We start from the raw sequence: 16,566 nt of genomic DNA, 5'->3' as shown, positions 1-16,566 counted from the left end.
GAGTACAGTACTGAAAAAGGGAAGTACTCAGAAAATAGTGCATATACTTTTAAGAGAATGTGTGCTATCTGTATAATATATAAATACATTTATAGTTTATTTACTTACTGAGCATGTATTTTAGGGATTCATTATTATTGTGGAGAATTTGGGGAACCCCTATAGTTAGAGGAACGCGTTACATCTGTAAATTACTACACTGTACATTCAATTTGTGTGTTTACGTGGCCAGCGGTACTGGGAAGGCCCACACTATCTCTCGGGTCCCCCAACGCTTCGCTTCTCAGAAGTTGGCCTGTAAGTTGTTTCCACTTCTCTCCGCTGCGCAGCGCACTCTCTCTGACGTATGAGTCAGTTCCCCTGAAACTCCGACGATTAACTTTAATTAGCTGCAAAGCAGTCAGTTGCAACTGAGAGCTTGGATGTGCTGGCGGTGCCGCGTTGAAACAAGTCTAGCTCGCGCTGTGAGTGGTTACGATATAGGATTATTTAGCTGCTTTAGGTGGCTTTGATTTCTAGGAAAGCGGCAGGTAAGGGATTGTTGGTGCTTTGTTATACTGTTTGTGTGTGTTTATGAAGCAATGTGAAAGTGTTAGTGTGCGTGTATGTGTGAGTAAACTATTAGTCTACAAACATCCCTGCATTTCATTCCTTTGTGACGACATCTTTTATTACTGTAATGGACTGTTCTGATTTTGTTTTCTCTCTGGAATGAAACTTGATTAATGAGAACACTTCAGACGGACTAGAAATAGAGAACGGTAAGCTGCCAATTAAAAATGTAATTTAATAATGATATATCATGTTCGAAGTGTTGTACCGTTTTATGTGGAGACAGAATCATTAACTTTATGACTAGAGTTTATAACGTCCTCTTTTATTGTCGAAGCTAGGATGGGTTTAATAGCTGCAAACCCCACGCGATATATACTTACCAAGTACTTCGCGGATAAATGATTGGAGTTTGAGAATGAACATCAAAAGCAAAAAGATGTACCTAGCTATAGGTAAACGTAACGTTCGAACCAGATAAGAAAAATATTGCCTTTTCTTTGTCACATAACTGGCTGTTGTTAAGATGAGGATTTCAATCTGCGAGAGTTTGTAATCCTTTTTGTACGGTATTTAGTTCTCTCTACGGGCTGTATGTCATTAGTAAAGGATATCTGATTGGTTTCGTGACACTGGTTAGGTAACTGTATAGTAAGTCTGCTAGAAGAATGGTTTCTCGGAATACGAGAAGAAAGCGAATCCCGTCAGAATTTTATTGTCTATTATTGCCGATGAAAAACAAAACTGAAGACCAGATTTACATTGAACCTTCCTTTCTTTATTTAAATTGTTGGATTAAAGAATTTGTGAAGGAAATAAAATCCCGATTTACGAACTTGTTCGCTCTCCGTAATGCTTTATCACATTCTGTGCTTGCCTTTGGAACTTAATGAGCGGAAGATTTTATTTCCGTATAGCATTCCCGATTTCTTTCTTGTTTCTGCTTGTATATGTAAGTAATACGTAGACTCCCACTCAAGAGTTGTCTTCTACAATACAGACTGACAATATTGGAAGGTTCAGATGGACTACGGGGAGATATTAAGGGCAGCAAAATTAACCTTTGGCACAAGAAGATAGAACATATAATACACTACATGGGAGTAGGGATTACAATTTTTATTACGGTCACCATAATTAACGTTCAGGTAAAGGCGTAGGGATAATTCCTTCCTTATTCAAATTCAGGTTCAAGTATTTAGCCAAGAAGGATCTTAGCTATTCTGTTTTGTTTCATATTTATACGATTCAAGGTGATTAAGGTATAAAAGGTTAAAATCATCATTCTAAAACGATGTTTTTAATATCACAGGAGTATAAATAAGTTTCTACAAAAAATGATCTGTGTAACATTTTATTGTCCGAGAAGCTACGTCACGAAGGTGAAAAATTTCCTATCGTCAGCACTGTCGACCTTCGACAGGTAGTTCGTACAGGAGAAGATTTGATTTAAGAACTGTGGGTTCTTCTTGAAGACACCTGGGAGAAGTAGCAAGGTGTATTATATCGTGTTATTCTCAGATATTTTGACAACCATTTTTCGTGGGTGATACGTTTTCTCCGTGACCGTCTTCGTATATGACGTTAAAACTGCCTTCGTTTTTTAACGATTGTACAGTTTCTTTAGGTTTGTGTGTTCGCTAACCAACCTGTCGTTTGGTTGTCGAAATTGGGAGGATTCCATGAGTCATGAAGGTTTATGGTTCCCTCTTTTGCCTATGGGGATTTGAAAAGTATTGTGTGTATCAGTATGTTTAAATTACAAAGTGATTTTAGAATGTCGTTCGAACAGGTACTGTGTAATTCATAAAAATAGCCAATTACTTAGACTAGCTCGATGTTATTGTTAGGTAGGGCTTTTTTAAAATAGAAGAATCCTGCCTGAAATTCGAATTTTTTGACAGTTTTCCTGGAAAATCTAAATTTGGGATATTGTTAGGTATTGACATTTGTACGGAGGGTAAGTAAGGTCTGAAGTGGATGCAGTCGAAAAAATTCAGCCTATTTCGAAGTCTCGCTAAGTCATCCTTCTTGCTATTATTATTTGTTTGTAGTAGTCGTAGTAGTTGGTAGGTAGTTTACCATGAGAGAACAGAGCAATAACATCTGCTAAATATAACTTGGTATTTATGCAAGTGTTCACGGAATTTTTCGGAAGAAAGAAGGAAAAACAATCCCATGGCACTGACTCCCTCACGGACCGTAACTTACCAAGCGACCGTTGCTCAGCACGAAGGCCTGCAAATTACGGGATGATGCGTGGTCAGCGCGGCGAGTTCTCTCGGCCATCATTCTTGGCTTTCTGTACCGGGTTCGCTATCTCAGTGTCAGGTAGCTTCTCAAATGTTCTTTCGGAGGCTGAGTGAACCTCTAGTCATCCTTGATTCGAACTCTAGTCCGTAGATAAGAGACAGGCCCGTCACCTCCTAGACTGTGGGGCCGGCCAAAAAGAACAAACTGGAAGAACAAATAGAAAGAGGCAGATAATCATAGAAGGAAATGGTAGATTAAATTGATAAATCGGGGGAGGGGGTGAATGGAGACTACCTCTTTGTGGCTGGCCAAGATTTTCGTTATAAATTCAAACATGTATTGTTATCACCTTCAGTTCTGTAGACAACTTAACTTTAGTAATTACCGTTTTAATAATGCTGCCGGGGTAAGGTAACATTCATTGCCTATGGCAGTTTTGGACACGTGTCTCGCACAACCCAATCTGTGAGTCAACCAAGATCGTCTTTTGGAACTGGTTTCCTCGCAAGTGTCTCTCGAGGCGACTGCCACTCCATACAAGTGTTCCGAACCCTGATCCTATCAGACATTTAATCGTGATACCGTAGTTTTCTTTAGGTTAATAATCTGCTACCGCACAGTTAGGAGTACTTGGGCATAACACTGTATATGAACGGCAACAAAATTGTCCGTGATCGGTTTTTACGTTCTGTATACTCTGTGACAGTAATCTAGTTTCTGTATAGTAAACGAATTATTGGTGCATTTGTGTTACAAATAATATACTTGAAATAAGTCGTTGGATAATGATGTAGTATTACATCGGACTGTAGGTGAATATACAATAATTGCGGAGTCGGCTGGTGAGTAGTATACCTCGCGCTCAACCCTTGCCTTATGTTGAGTAATTCATCGATGATTCGAAGAGTGCTTAAATGCCATCAAATATCGATATTTCCTGGCACCTCTTTTAAAGGCAAAATTTCAGTTTTTCGACTCCTCTTTAGGCCGCTAGCAGTGGTTTTTCTTTTCTTTTTTTTTCAAGCTGCTTTACGTCGCACCGACACAGATAGTTCTTATGGCGACGGTGGGATAGGAAAGGGCTAGGAGAGGGAAGGCAGCGGTCGTGGCCTTAATTAAGGTATATTCCAGGCATTTGCTTGGTGTGAAAATGGGAAACCACGACAAACCATTTTTTGGGGTGCCGACAGTGGGATTCGAACCCACTATCTCCCGAATACAAGCTCACAGCTGCGCGCCCCTAACCGCACGGCCAACTAGCCCGGTCCGCTAGCAGTTAACGGGGTGCTTGACACAGCTATTGCTATTGGAGAGTCGTGATTAGAGTAGTGGCGGAGGTGCCAATCCCGATGCAGATTCGATTGGAATGTTTTACTTGGAAAAAAATACGAGGTGTCAGGAAGGACATCAGGTTTTAAGCCCTCGGCGTAAACCTAAAATGAGCCTGGATGGCTCCAACGACAAAAGAAATAACGGGATTAAGCTGAATAAATTATTTTTATTATTGTCATAATCCATCGATTTTCTGAAGATCATTGCATTGTATAGGGTATTTCACATCAGTGATTTTCTTGCTAATTTGTTTTTAAAAATAATTCAGATGTCTGTTTCTTACTTTAGTTATTTAATGCACTTTATTGTTTATTATTGTTTCCCTACATTTATCATAAGTATTTTTAATTGTCTTCCGTTACTTTTCTCATTCGTTGGTTTTTCTTCTTTGCTCTTTCATTCATACTTTTAAAGTTTGAATTGTGCTATAATTTCACTGCGGAACTATGTAATTTGGCATTTCGGTATTTTGATTTTATAAATGATTAGTGCAGACAAAGGCAATTAGATAGCACTGCCAACTAAATCTGACGTAGTGCAGACAAAGGCAATTAGATAGCACTGCCAACTAAATCTGACGGATACAGGACATCATGGAAATTCACGTATGGCCACGCGGGACTGTGTATCTGTACGTCAGTTTTCTTTTGAGATATCATTTGCCGGTTATCTTATCTGGCCAAATCAAATGATAGGAGTAAGAGAAGGAAGTTGGTCGACCCTTTGAAGGCCAATCTAGTTTTCTCTCTCGCACGTGCTCCGACGACTAGTTACAGACCGGAATGAACGTGAAATATGACGCAACAAAGACAAGGTTATCTTCACCTGGGAAGTTCCTTTTTTATTTTGTATCGTACATTCCACTTCGAATTGACTGATCGTAATTTGTGCTTTTTGATGGGACAAGGATGTGTGCACAGGGACTGTATATTGTATTACAATATAAAGGTTATTTGTTTTACGTCACACCGACACAGATAGGTCTTATGGCGACGATGGGATAGGAACGGCCTAGGAATGGAAAGGAAGCGGCCGTGGCCTTAATTAAGGTACAGCCTCAGCATTTGCCTGGTGTAAAAATGGGAAACCATCTTCAGGGCTGCCGACAGTGGGGTTCGAACCCACTGTCTCCCTGATGCAAGCTCACAGCTGCGCGCTCCTAACCGCACGGTCAACTCACCCGGTAACAATATAAAGGAACCGGGAAGTGTTCCAAACAGAAATGCATTCCTTGTTACTATTATTTTCTAAATAAAACAAATAGGATTTTGGTCATGATTTTTCAGTAAATTGCCAAAGCCTGATCTTCATTTCTTTGCATTTTCAATACTCTAGCACAAAATATTTCGAAGTAAAATTGACAACAACAAAATAAACTATTGTGATGTAGGTATAATTTCTGAGAAAGTGTTTAAAAATATAAGCTTGAGATATAAAAAAGTCAACTTTCTAGCTGAAATATATTTTAGTACATAAAATAATTAGCAACATTTTTGCCCATTTCTTCACAATAAATATCTTGCAATTTGTTGGACCTAAGTACATAATTTTTAACAACTAAATGCCTACTGTCTGTTTGATGCTCAGTCCAAAGTTTGTTTGGGTCCTCAGATAGTACCACGCTACCATTTTGTTCTGATATGAGAATTATTGCGGTTTAAAAACATGAATTTTCTGATCCTTTAACAGTTCATGGTTCTGTAAGGATTTTGTGTAGTTGAGTAATCTAGTTTTCTTCTATTTCTGTCGTTCTCTGCGATTTCTTCTTGCGTAAACGGTGTACGTGTTAATGTAGTACGGGTAGCGAAAAATAACCCATGCTTCATTTGTCATGTCTGCTTCACAAATAGCCTCTAATCGTGGACGGATTCTTATTGGTTGGTAAAACACATGAGTTTCAAATGCCACCATCCAGACTGATGAAGTGTTGAAAGTTCGTCCACAGGTGGTAGTGACTACTGCAAGCTCTTCAGCTGGGAGCAAAGTTGATGTCTGCTCCCCGAACATTTTCCATCTTGATGGGAATAATTTATTTTGTGGAGGTGTGATAGTTCTTTTGTCATATTTGGCTGGGATTTGATATCATCAATAGTGTGGCCTTGAAAATACTGATACGCACGTTCTGTTTCTACAGTGATATTGTAGATAAATCACCTTAGTCTCATTACGCGATACTGTGCTTTTTAGTTCAGAAACTCCTTTTTGACAATACAAAACGTGTGACAGAAGTGTAACCTTAGCAACCATGCTGGCTGTGGTCTAAGATGTTGATTGATGGCCAGACATTGCTACCTAGCAACCATGCTGGCTTTGTCTTACGGCTGGTGGTCATCTGAAATTAGCAGCCTTTGCTGGATGGCCATGACCGGGAGACATATTTATGATCATTTGATTTTTGCAAAGGGAAAAGTGTTTTTTCTTTTTCAATTTCCTTCGTAATAATGATAGCTTAGATCTCATGGATGCGGAAAGATGGTCGATTGGTATCCAACATTCAGAAGTCTTAATTTTGCTTTTTTCTTGGTTTTGGCGTTCATCGAAATTGTCCTATAACCTGGAAAATGTTAGTGATATGTATTGGAATTGATCTGCATGATTAACGATGTAAGCTGATATTCACCGTTCATGTGTAGTTCTATTCAAAATTTGATTTTCTGCATTTTCATATGCCATGTGGTGATAGTTGTCGAGTTTCCTAGAGGTTAAATTAAACGATAACCAATGGTGTTATTTCCATGCCTTCTGATATGAGGCTACTTATGTTTTAAATGGTCAACAGTTGTGTGAGAGTCTGAGTTAATTTCCATAGAATCTCGATAGTGGTGCGCAATGCTGTCATTACTCATCTATCCAGCTGACGGTGAACATCTAGTGCAGGAAGTCAATATTCTCCCCCATAACATGCTGCTACATTGTGCTAGGGTTGGTTTTTTTTTTTTTTTTTTTTTTTTTTAAGGAGAAGGAGCAAATTTTTAGGGATGATGTATAATTCATTATCTTTCTGTGATGAATGGCGCTTCACAGATACGTATTTGGTGACATCAGATAAGAGTGTTTTGTGTTCAGGAGCTTTTGTTATTTAATATGCACAGTAGAGCACAGTGCATACTATTGTTCGAGTCTATTTTGCGCACGTTTGCTTTCTGGCTACATCGCGAACTCTTTGCGTCAGTAAACAATGCACTGCTTACTATGCAATAAATCCTATCATGCGATCGACGTGCTGCATGATGTGATTGGCTACCTCAAATATATACTGTACTGGAAAGTACCGTTGACGGTAATTTTATTTGCAAAGTAGAATTTAATGTGAGTTGTGGATTAGTTTATCATTAAGAGAAGAAGCGGAGGGATTCTATATGATTTAAACCGATTCAGGCTTATCTTCTGGATACTGAGGTGTATAAGACATGCTAAGAAGTAAGGTAGTGTGCCGTTGCTTTCCTCACCTGGCCAGAAAGTGCTATTGTAGCACGACTAGGTTATAAATAGCACCTTTCGTAACATCCAAACCCATTAGTTGTGGCGTGATCGTCACCACTCATACCTTAGCAGCTTCCATTCTGCCACGGTGATAAATGAGACAGGACTTCAGTGGGGCTTTTTTTGTTGTTGTTGTTGTTTGTTTTTGGGTCATTTGCTCACAGATCTATACCAATACGTAGATGACGGTAAAAATTCACTCTGTATATTCACGGAGCCGATGACCTCGTAACGAAATGTCCGTCTCTTCTCTCGTCATTGATGACGTAGTGTTTCCATGGAAACTTACTGTGGCAACTACAGTACTTAGAACATTTTGAAGTCGGAGTATTCCCTTGCTTGTTGTTAGCTGTTTCCTGGAAACTCTTTCCTTTCAACTTCCTGGAAACATACGTGCGGTGATATCTAATAATACAAACAAGAAGTACTTAGTTGGTATTGCTGTGATTTCTTATTCCGAATAACTGGTTATCGAATTTTCTATGTGCTGCTTTTGTCTTGAAGTACCAACTGACGATGTACACCTTAATTTTTATGGAGGTGCAACCTTTTATCGGCAATGTGTTGATAGACCTCTCTGTTTATTAACTATCCAAGAAATCTCTATGATAATGTAGTTTCGGCCGTGATTATACTTCAGAACATAGAAGTTTTCTGCTGATCATCGAGTTTAAAGTACTTATTAGTTTTGTAAAGTGTTCGTTGAGCAAATGTGTGGGCCTATTAGAGGTTAAGATCAGAATTATTTCATTACGATATACCATGTGACGGATCTTCAATCGTCTGCTTGTTCTGTTGGTATCTCTCTAGAACTACTGTACTAGGTGAGAGTGGCATATCCAGTTGACCAACGCAGTGGGTACGCAGAATGCCGCTGGACGTTGTTATATGTACCTGCATCCAACCAGCTTCCCTTGTAGCTTTTACCCCGTTATTTTAACTGAATATATATTTCCCATTTCTCTCTCTTTTCACATGTTGCTGTATCTCGCTTCGTGGTTTGAAATGTAGGCCTGTGCATTTTTTTGCGTGGTGAAATTAATATGTTGTTGCTGCCCCATTGTGCTGCCTCTGCGAAGCTGTTTCCGGACCATCACGCTAGAACAAATGATGTGGAGTGAAGTTATTAGCTAAATAGATAAGGTGATTCACAGCTGTTTCCTTGTTCTTACCCTTGTTTACTTATGTTGTAGCGCTGATTGAACCTTATAATTTTTATATTATCATCCTGCCTTTTGTTGTTCTTTTTGAATTGATAGTTTTTTTACAACTACTTATTGCTCTAATATCTTGTTTGAGAAGAGTTCATGTCACTCAAACTGAGATTATTCGTTTCAGAATGTATATTGTCATATTATAGTGATATGTTTCTACTAAAAGTGACTGTACAAAAATAATAATTAGGGCTTTAACGGATTAAATTAAAGAACAGCACCTTTTCAGACTTGAGATTTTTTTATTTGTTTGCACAAGTAGGCGATTAGAAGTGTGCGAATTTGCTGTGTGGTATGTATGGGTTGCGTGGCTGTTAGCTTGCACTCGAATGATTGTGGGTTCGAACCTCACCATCAACAGTCATGAAGATAGACCTTGGTTTTTGTGGTTCTCTCATTTCGCACTAGGTAAACTGTTGTAACTAATGCCTCGATCGCTACCTTCCCAGTCTTAGCCATTCCACGTCCCCGCTTCGCGGGAATTCTATATCAATTAGGACGAAGTTAAATCAGTTACTGCCGGGCAGAATGGCTCTGAGTCTAACTTGCCGGGTTCGATCCCTACCCTGGTTAGCGGTCATTGATGATGCTCATGTACACAGACTTTGTCTCTGTAAGTTTATCAGCACGTAAAAGAAATTGTGCGGTATAACATTCCAGCACCTCTGTGTCTCAAAACCGTAACAGTAGTTAGTGGGCCGCATTAACATGATTAAATCACTAACAAAGAATAAAATACAGGGTGCAACAAAACTCAGCGGCAATAACGGGCATGCAAATATGGGCCTGGAAATGCATATTGCAGAGTTATCCAATCTTTATAGACTTAATATTAAAAGAAGTGTTCTGACAGTTAGCGCCTTCTTGGCTGGACAGAAGGCTGTAGGGGTATGGTTGGCACGGAAACGGTAGCGGGCTCACTGCGGTCCCCATGCAGACTATCCTGCTGTAAACTTGGAGTTGCCAGACTAGGGACGGCACCACAGTAGCCTCTCCCTCCTCCGCTAGCTGTCATAACTCTTCTTTTAGTATTAGGGCTATAGTAACGTTACTACACTGTTACATTGAATACGTCTCAACTGGAACACTCTGTTTACGTATGAAATGAAATATTCAAAGTGACCTCCTCCGACCTGAATACAGGCCTCCACCCCTCTTCGCATTTAATGCTAAATAAGATTAAAAATGCCTAGTGTAGTGCGTACTGCCTGGCAGCAGGCTGCTACAGTGCGTGCACGGAGAGTTACCTCATCAACAGCAGTCTAATACACGACAGACTTTCTGTGTCCACAGTGTTGACAGACTTTCTGTGTCCACAGTGTTGAAAGTCCAAGAAGTCAGGAGATCGTGGTGACTAAGGAAAGGTCCGATAACTCTGCGGTTAATCATTTCCATACCCACGTTGTCATACTGTATATATATCCCTTATATCATGGAGACACTACTAGCAAACGGTCTTTAAAACAATCTATCGCCGAATTAAACCATCATTCATATCAGTTGTATCCCAAGACCCTGGTTGCTTACCAATTGTCTGTCACTTTGAAACACCTGCTGGAAATTTCATAATCAAACACTGGTCCAATTTAAATAGGCCAAGTTTACACAAGTTAGGCTACGGCAAGAACTCGGCAGGATCGTACCCATTGTCATTGAGCTATTGCATGGTTATAGTGGAGCATTTCTATCCACCTTTTACTACATGACATGTCACAAAGAACGAAGGACATACTAAATGCATGCCATGACCTGGTTTTATGTTGCTGCTCCTGATAACGGTGCATTTTTTAATCCACTGATTGCTCGGTGCAGTTGGTCGTTAAGAAGTTTATGGTACGCATTAATGTACAACGGATGACTGTGACCTGTTCAGTCCTCACTTGCCTACTAAAAAGAAAAGGAGCGGGGAATGTTCAGCGCAGTATACTTCCTATAAACGCGGGGAAATGAACCGTACAAAACTACTCCACTCTTTCTTAAATAGCAGATAAAGCTGGCACTCTAAATTATGATTGTCTCTCCTGTATGTCAGCATACGTGCATCTTCGTTATAGACAGTTATGCCTTTCTTTGTTCGGGTCAGTCTCCAGGCCTTTGCCCAAGACTCTGTGTCCTTAATAAAAATCAAATTATGTGAAGCAGAGTTCTGGTTTTACTTATACACGGTCCCAGTGACAATTTTCACACTGACGGTTTAGGGACCACCGGTGGGTTGGGCATCCTAGCCGCCAGGGAACAAGGACGACCACTTCGAGATGATACCCCCTTTTTCCTTAATAGTATCTCGGCACTCAGTACATCTTACTAGGCCACTCGGACCTTGCCAATGAGTCATGAACTAGAACATGGGGTACGGAAACTCACACCAATAATAATAAGTTGCTAAACCGCGGATCATTTCGGTGGAAGAACGGAGCGTGAGATGAGAAACTTTTGGTTACTAAGTAAACAGAAAGGTGTAAGCCTAAGAAAGAGAACCAGGTAGTTTCTGTAATCCTTCTTCACAATTGGCTGTATTGATGTAAATAAGTGCATAATAAAAATAATAATCTTCTTCTACCGCTTTTCCCATATCTGTGGGGTCGCGGGTCGAACTGTGTCACACATGTGGATTTGACCTTCCACGGCCGGATGCTCTTCCTGAGACCAACCCTATACGGAGCGTGTTTCTGCGTGGCTGCTAGTGTAGTGCGTTGTCTGAATATGAAGCGGAAAGTGTTGGGACGAACACAAACAAGCAGTCCCCGACCAAGCGGGGAATCGAACCCACGACCCTCTGAAACCGAAGGCCTCAACGCTGACCATTCAGCCAATGAATCGGATAATAATGTAATAAAAAAGGAACCATTTTTCTCTTTACCAAAATCAAATATATGTCTGTCACAGCCATCCATCAACGGCTGCCAACCCTCACTTTCATCTATCCCATCCGACCTCTCTTGGATAACTCTTGTTCTTTTCCGATCCCGACAGTTTTAGAGCACTTGAGGCCTAGGGAATCTTTAATTTTCACGCCCTTCGTCGCCCTTGTCTTACTTTGGATCATAGCTTCATTTTTCGAAGTGTCGGATCCCTTCATTTTTTTCCTCTGGTTAGTGCTATATAGAGGATGGTTGCTTAGTTATACTTCCTCTTAAGTCCGACTCGTTGGCTGAACGGTCAGCGTACGGGCCTTCGGTTCGGAGGGTCCCGGGTTCGATTCCCGGCTGGGTCGAGGATTTTAACCTCAATTGGTTAATTCCATTGGCACGGGGGTTGGGTGTATGTGTTGTCTTCATCATCCTTTCATCCTCATCACGACGCGCAGGTCACCTACGGGTGTCAGATAGAAAGACCTGCACCTGGCGAACCGAACCCGTCCTGGGATATCCCGGCACTAAAAGCCATACATTTCATTTCACTTCCTCTTAAAACAATAATCACCACCACTTTCAGATGACCGCCAGACATAGCCGGCACGGTTGCTAGGTAACATTGTCTGGTCAGCCATCCATACCTTATATCACAGCCTGCACGGTTGCTAGTTTACACCTCTGTTACACGTTTTGTGACAAAAACTTCTGTAACGCAAAATTTCAGATAACATTGAATACCTATTTATGTCGGTGGCTTCATCTGTCGAGTTACAGGCCTCCTTAGCCGGTTACGTACAGTGTAGCGGCCTATCTACCCATTTTGACATTCAATTATACAGTCTCCTAGCAGCGAAAGTAGAACTCTCATGGATGTTCATTTTGTCGGGTTACGCAGAGAACATGCCAACAATAATGCCGTGGAGTGCCGCCCTTCAAACATCTACTCCATCGGCCGGTATTGAACCCACGAAGTTGGGGTCGTGCTACACTATCACCGGTTCTAAGAGGCAGCTTGATATCGCTTTACAAAGACATGGTGAACGTAACGAACTCCTGTACAGCTTCCGTAGCTGCTCAGGTCTGATAATTTTCAGGAAGTAGCGATCTCGAGGGAATCCCTGCATAGTTTCGTTTTCCTCGTACACTGAGCCGGACGTATCCGTGAGCATGCCTTGACCTTCTAATGTTTTGTTATGGATTGTGTATTAGTAACCGATCTCAGTACTACTCTGTTATTAGGGTTGTACTTTAGAGCTGAAGATCAATTCTGGCTGTAGTCAGTGGCATTCGAAGGTGGTCCCATGCTATAGCTCCATTATCCTTGACTTCCGGCATGTTAAAGAACTTCTGTGGAACAAAATTCTGACTTTTTGCCATCTCGTACTTTATTACTCGTGGATAAACACATCTGAATCAATAAAGAAAGTCTCCGGCCAAAATCGAATCCTTGAGACCTAAATAAGGAGCGATAAAGGGAAAAGGACAATAGTTTTTAAATATATGATAGAAAGTGTTCTGGCCACATAATTTAACAATAGTTATTGGGATACTGTAAGCCTTCATATTCTGTTTATCAGGATGATCGGTTTGGTTTTCACGTGACTCATTCATTGTGTATAGGCTGATGAGTAATTTTAACGTACGAACGCCACACGATGGGGTATTGCCGACATTCGCCTCATTTCTGTCCTTTGGCAACTGGGTCCGCATACCGAAGATGACGAAGTAATGATTTAGTAGGCAGTGATAGCTATTTGTCGTCATTTTGACATTAACATAGTTGAATGTGAAGGAAGTTGTTAAAGAAGCAATTTAATTGGCACCCTTGAGTTATTTTCCCATTTGTTTTTTTAATGTTTCGTTTCTTTACTGTTGAATTAATCTCCTTGAGTTCATAATTTTTTGGCTGGATGCCGAATGCCGTGTCAGTGCCTGGAGATATATGGCGAACACGTGTTGTACAGTATGTGCCCCAGTAGAGTCACATTTTATCGTGCCCCAAATCTCACGCAAATGGTGTTCAGGTTATTGTTGTAAAATGGTTCGTATCTGATACTCATCCAAGACTAAGCCTCGTGTCAACGTAGCATAGAGGAAATATAGGCTGTTATTTTATTTCCCTTAACGTTGAATGCCATCCAAGTGCATTTTTGCAAGGCAACTTTTGTAAACTGGAATAAGTAGTAGGCCTATATGTCGTATTAAAATAATTTTACTTACGGTAACTTTTTTCTTGTGTGACATAATTACGAAGATTATTAGAGCTTAATGGAATGAAATACTGCTTCACGTGGGAGTGGTTATGTGCTTTTTAACTTTTTATACGCGTTTTTTATTCCTCTTTGATCTACAAAGCAGAAAATGCTGTATCTTTGTCATTTCAGCAGTGCATATGACTAATGTTAAAACGAAAGTAGTGGTTTGTAGATTGCTGGTAGCAATGGGACGACCGAGCTCCTGCAGTCGCTTAAGTGCGGCCAGTATCTAGTAATCGGGAGATAGTGGGTTCGAATCCCACTGTCGGCAGCCCTGAAGATGGTTTTCCGTGGTTTCCCATTTTCATACCCGGCAAATGCTGGGGCTGAACCTTAATTAAGGCCACGGCCGTTTCCTTCCCATTCCTAGGCCTTCCCTATCCCATCGTCGCCATAAGACCTGTCTGTGTCGGTGCGACGTAAAGCAAAATAGCAATGAGACGTACTATATATTATTAAACTGTGCGCCGTTTGGGGATTATTGTTGCTTTCTGTTCAGAGATCCTCTTTGTTATATTAATGTTTTCGAACTTTAAATTAAGAGATCTAGATAGATATATGATTTATTTTAACTGGCAAAGTTAAGGGACAGTTGTCCCTGTCTTACACTTAGCCAGTGAAAACCTGAAGTACCATGAAAAACTGAAGCAAACGACTATATTACTGTCCTATCTTACTGTACGTAAAATGTATAATGTACTAGCCTACACTATGTACAAAATAAACGGACATTTTGCTTCCTAAAGACAATAATCCAGGACATAGTGAGAATTTTCAAGGCCGTTCGTGGGACTGCAGGCAATACTGTTAAAGAGAGATTGGTTCTAGTCCTACTATCGAGTATCTTGGAAGAGGTTTTCCGTGTTTACTCCAATTATACTCGAGACAAGTGGTGGGGTGGTGCCTAATTTATAAGATATATACGTTTCCTTCCCGGTTTATATCTTAACATTTGTTTCGCGCAGGTACTGAATAAGGGCGGAATCAATTTCTCTATTTTGTCCTCTGAATATGCTGAGTGTATTTATTGGAAAAAGGTATGGATAGTTGCTGTATTCACCTGTAGAGTGAAATCTGTTGCTTAAGCCATTTATTTGCCATGCTTGAATTTGAAGAGGTATGTGCCTTACAGCAGTTATCATTACTGAACCGTGGTGGTGCATGACAGTTCCCAGAGAGCTTTTCTACGACGATGCCAAAAGATAAGATAGACGTACGCTCTCTGAAAGTATTATTGTCGTCGTGATTCAACGGGCATGGCATTGCATGGCACCATTTTCAGGATGAGTGGCAAGCTGTATGGCTGGTGATTCATAATTTGTTGGCTCTGCCATTATCACGTCCACTGTATTGGACTGTCTGCAATGTCATTAGAAACTCACTACGCTGCACAGCACAGAACATTGTGTGGGGAAACTGAGGAACTTATTGCATATATTGTCCGTGGTCGTGTGTTGTATGATACAATCAAACAAAGCTAGTGCCTGGTTACCTCTAGCAACCGAAGTGCTCCTCACCTTTGTCACTGATACTGTATACTCTGCCTGGTGGCCATGGTCGTAAAGGCGTTCGAGTCCCTTTGGTCGAAAATCTTTACCATCAGAATGTTGGCCGGCAGCGTAGTGGAGGTGGTGATATACAGTTTATAATCACTAGATTGCGAGCCAAAAACCTGGATTAAATTCCAAGCCTCTCTGCAATTCTCACATGGAGTGAGAGCATATGGCGTTGTTGGTGATTGGTCCGTCGGATGGGGACGCAATTCTTTGAACAGACCCCTTGGTGTTATTCGATAGGACTAGGCTACGTGCTGACACCGGGTTTCAACCTTTCCCTACCTCATCATTATTATCATTATCATCCCACGCGCAGGTCGCCTACGGGCCAGGCGAGCCGAACATGTCCTCGGACATTTCCGGCGCTAAAAGCCATACGAGAAATTAATAGAAATACAGTACTGTCCTTACAACGATATGTTTTTAGACCGACTTTGCTGTACGAGAGTGAAGGCTGGGTGGATTTTCCGTTAGCACAGTTTGTTCACGGGATTTGCTATTAATATCACGATTTTCATACCTTACACCACCACTCGATGTGGCGTTCAGTCTTTTAGTTTTTCTTCTTCCACTGATGTCAAGTGGGGCGGGCTAGTCTCCCTGTCTTGTCCTTTGAAACAACAATCACCTCTACTTCCTCATTAATACGGTCGTATCAGTTTCTTTTGCTCGTATACGTGCTCCAGCGTGCTTGCTGTGGTTGTACTGTCGGTACTGGTCGGTTAGAAGATAAAGGGAAGTCAGTGAGGAATCAAGGCTCTTTGTTCAAGCAAAGTGTTGGCGTGTGCAAGGAAAGTAATATTACGTCATGCACTCAAGCTACTTGGAGTAATACCTACTTCAGTTCTTTAATTTCACAGAGAGGAGAAGAGTGTTTTAATAGTTATTAATATTTCTAGCGAATCAGTAAAGAGTCGGATATCAGCGTTAGTACGGCAGCCAGTCAGTTAGCTGAGGTATTGATTGCTCTAAGTGGGCTACCGCCAGATGTGTAAGCGGTTGGCAGGCTTGAAGTTCAATTAGCAATTGACTCTAAAAGCATGTCGGTGATGTGTGTGTCTAAAGT

The 16,566-nt window shown here is 40.9% G+C and overlaps 1 protein-coding gene across 1 annotated transcript in view; it reads left to right on the top strand.

Moving 5' to 3' along the window:
- Window positions 1-408: 408 nt before the first annotated feature.
- Window positions 409-16,566, top strand: part of LOC136883148 (uncharacterized) — a 60,524-nt gene continuing 44,366 nt past the window's right edge. The window contains exon 1 of the mRNA XM_067155330.2: window positions 409-530. The gene's annotated coding sequence lies outside the window, so the exon portion shown is untranslated. The remainder of the gene's footprint in view (window positions 531-16,566) is intronic.

Source organism: Anabrus simplex, chromosome 11 (genome assembly GCF_040414725.1).
Source record: "Anabrus simplex isolate iqAnaSimp1 chromosome 11, ASM4041472v1, whole genome shotgun sequence".
Classification (NCBI taxonomy): Eukaryota; Metazoa; Arthropoda; class Insecta; order Orthoptera; family Tettigoniidae; genus Anabrus; species Anabrus simplex.
The sequence above is the reverse complement of the archived record's forward strand: the minus strand, read 5'-3'. Positions and strand labels throughout refer to the sequence as shown.